Source organism: Heteronotia binoei, chromosome 13 (assembly GCF_032191835.1).
Source record: "Heteronotia binoei isolate CCM8104 ecotype False Entrance Well chromosome 13, APGP_CSIRO_Hbin_v1, whole genome shotgun sequence".
Taxonomy (NCBI): Eukaryota; Metazoa; Chordata; class Lepidosauria; order Squamata; family Gekkonidae; genus Heteronotia; species Heteronotia binoei.
In genome coordinates this window covers 36,708,973-36,712,807 of record NC_083235.1, presented here as the reverse complement: position 1 = coordinate 36,712,807, position 3,835 = coordinate 36,708,973, and positions in this window count along the sequence as shown.

The window sequence follows — 3,835 nt, the reverse complement described above, 5'->3', positions numbered from 1 at the left end:
CTCTGACTGGTTGTGTTGTACATGACAGAAGAAGCCTGCTGTTCTGTTGTGGTAGGTGAAGGCAGTGGGGAACACTTGGCTTCACACACTGAGCATTCGGGGTTATGGAGCTTGATGACTTTTCACACCTGAATGGCCTTTTGAGCCCCTCTTATGTTTTTCATGTGCTCATCTTGCCATTACTAATTGAAGAGGGAGAATTTTAATGCCCATGAAATTCTGGTTGGTAGACATAACCTTTTTTTTGCATTTCAAATTGGAACAGCAACTGCTCTAAGACAAGATACCATACAGTGAGTGATCTTACCAGGATCAGCCCTCTACAATGGATTACAAGCAGCGGCGATGCTAGGGTGCAGGCACAAAGCCAATGTGATGGGAAATACACGTTAAATTCAGAGGCTTAGAGTGGCAATAATTGGAGTTGAGGCTTAAGCTTATCAAAAGAAATAAAGTTTACTAGAAAACATCGGGATAGGGTACTTGGGATAAAAAAGGAAAACAATTTAGCATACCAGCTAGTCTAACTATGTCTGTCCTCTCCATGGCTACATTCTAACAACCCCTTTGTCTAACAGTTCTCCTTCCAAAGAGCATTTTGCCAGGAAGAAGAGCAATTCAACTTGCATACAAGATCAAAGCATTTCACACCTAACATCCTTTCTGACTAATGTTGTGTTTACATCTTTCGTGGGTAAAGAAAGATTCCGCTTACAATTGGGTTTAGGTTACCATACATCACTTCATCTTTCAGGTAAACAAACAGTTAACTCTATAATGTGCAACACAATGCCCCAGACAAGGCTCCACTGCCGCCACCCCCCTCATGGAGGAGCCTGACTGGCACCCTCTCCCAGGCCCGTACCCCTAGGCAGCTGCCTCATGCTGCCTTATAGACACACCAGGCCTGATTACGGCAAATGGATATAGCATGTGGGTGTGTTAATTGCTGTCAAGTTGCTTCTCACTTATTGACAACCTATGAATTAATAGATAAAACATAACTTACAGTAAAATCATAATCCACCCAAAATCACTACGACCACCTTAGTTCATAATATTGGCATATTCTGTATATTATCCAGCCCCATGCCTTGCTTTAACCAGAATGGTCTTGATGGCCATGTGAAGGACTCATACAAGCTTCCTTTGTGAGGGTGTCATACAGTCTTCCTTTTGAGAGGCCCCCGTGCTTGGGGTACAGGAGAAAACAATTATTACTAAACAAAGATGTCACATGCTCTTATAGTTTTGTTTTGCTTCCCTAGTCACTCCTGCCCACTCTAATTGGAAGCAAAGTAGCCTAAATTATTCCAAGCCTATGAAATTGTTTTTAGACCTTTCCCTGAGATCATGGAGAATTGCTTGCCAGTCATATTGAACAGTACCAAACTGGATAGAGCAAGGGGTTTGAGATTCAGTCCTAAGGCTCCTTTGTCCATCTGTGGTTGCTCAGTAACAGAGCTCTGACCCCTGGCGTGTTCTCACTATGGTACACCTTCCAGCAAGCATCTTGCATTTCCTTTCTGCAGCTCTTTACGTCTACTGCCTACAGTCCTTGTTTTAATAGCAGCATAATCATAACTCAGGTTCCCCCCCTTTCTGTCATGTGATGTCACATGCTTGCAGTTCAGTAGGTACCAGGTTGCAAAAGGCTGAAGAGTGCTGTCGTAGAAGCTATTGCTGTATACTTTTGTTGTGAGATGTAGATTTTATACTACAGTTAGCCCCCTCTCTTCCTGTGAGAATGGTCTGCCAGGATGCTTGAATTCACATTGTCATCAACATGTTTGATAGCTCACTCTTGCAGCTAGTAAAAAATATAGTAGAGAAGATGGCATTTCCCACCATCACTGCCTTCATGCCCAGCAGTTGATAGAGCGAAGACAGGCAAGGCAAAGGTTCTCCGTAAAGGGAGGGAGCTGAGCTGTGACATAAGAGGCTTGGGCTGCTTGATGCATTTATACCCTGCTTTTCTTCCTAATGGGAGACTAAAGTGGCTGGCCAACATCCTTTCCCCCTCCTCTGTTTTATCCAAAAAGCACTGGGGGGTTGGTTAAGCTGAGAGAAAGTAACTGGCCTAGGGGGACTGCAATACTGCAGGTTTACCACTGCACCACCAGGCTGCTCTTTCCCCAATAGTGACCCCTAAAGTAGCTTATTCCATTGTTGTGATAAAATGAAGGGGAGAACAACAACCCTGTGAGGTAGGTTAGCAATAGAGTGTGACTGGCCCTTATTCATTTACTGAGCTTCTGTGGCAGAGTGGAAATCCATGCTACAGTCTTCAAGCTTCAACTCTGAAATGCTGTAACTGGAACAGCCTCTTGAACTATTTATATTTTTCTTAAAGCCCTCAGTTTTCCACCAGTAACCTCGGGGGCGCCTGTGAGTTTCCTTGCCTATTCCTTATCCAATAAGAGGGTGAGGAAGAGGAGATGAGAGAAGTCGGGATCATCTTGGACGCTTCCTAACAGACTGGGGGTTTTATATGGCTGAAGGGAACCAAGTTCTAGATGGTAGGAAGTGAAATTCTAGCCTACCTCAGTGCGCCTTACCCAGTGACCTCAGGGCCGGATTAACAATTAGGCTAAGCAGACACCGGCCTATGGGGCCCGCACCTTTAGAGGCCCTGGGCCAGCTTCCCCCCACCCCCCTTGCATTCCTCTCAGCCTGCATGCAGCCAGCAACTGAGCTGCTCTTTGCCTGACTTGCCTGGTGTGGCTGCTGTTGGTGTTGCCAAGTTTGCCTCTTTCTGCCTCTCCCCTGCAGTTTTGTCAAAGGGGCTTCTGAGGAGGTGCCTGCAGGCTGCAGCGGGGGCTATGGGTGGCGGGGCAGGTGCTGTGACTCCACAGGGTTTAATCTGGCACTGGGTGACCTGACCCTGATTCCCACCCTGACCTTCCCCGTGTGAAGAAGGAAGGACGTGTAAATCAAGATGAAGAGAAAAGAGAACTGGCAGGGAGGGGAGGAATTACATTAATGACAGGAGGCCGAGCCTAGCAGGAGAGTGAAAGGGTCTATCCCGTAGGCTTCCTTCTGCCGCGACTCCGGGAGAAGGGAAGGCCACTAAAAAAAAAAGTCGCGGGAATACTTCTAGCGCAGAACAACAATCCCGTTTCGACCACTCTTAGCCTGTCCAAATGCGGACGCTGCAATGAGGGAAAAGAGGTCTTGCCTTTCCGTCTGGGGGCGCCGTACAGACAGTTAAAGTGGGGGGGCGCCTCCCGAAGCTGGCTGGGCGCTGTGCGGAAGAAATGCGCTGAGGCTAGGTGGCGCACGGCGGCGGCAGGAGTGGAAGATGAAGCGGGAGTTGGCACTGCTGGGCGGGAGAGATGACTGCCGGGCATGGCCCGTGGCTCTTCTTGTGGGGGCGGCACAGTTCCTCGGGGAGGCTGGACTGAAAGGCGGAGCTGGGCTGCAGGAGCTTTGGAAGAACGCGGCTGACTTGCCCCGCATCGAGAGAGGAGGGCAGCGCTGCTCCTTTGCCCGGCGCTCTTGGGCTTTTGCCGCACGGGGCGCAGTTTGGCGAAGGAGGGGGAGGGGGGCGGGCACTGGGTTGGCTCTTTGCAGGGCAGCGGCTGGTCGCTAGACGGTGCTGGTAGGGGGCGGTGGTTGACTTTAGAGGGACTCTCTGCAGGTTGGCATTGGGGGGGGGGGCAGAGTTTCCAGGGGCATCGCGTTAGGAGAGCACCCCGGTGCGGGGGCACGGTGGGGGAGGGAGGCTGTCGGAGCGCCCCAGCCTGGAGGTGATGATGCCCAGCCCATCCGACGGCACTCCTGGGGACTGACGGGAGACCTCCCAAGAGCCAGGGAAGCGCGCTGGGCACCTGCT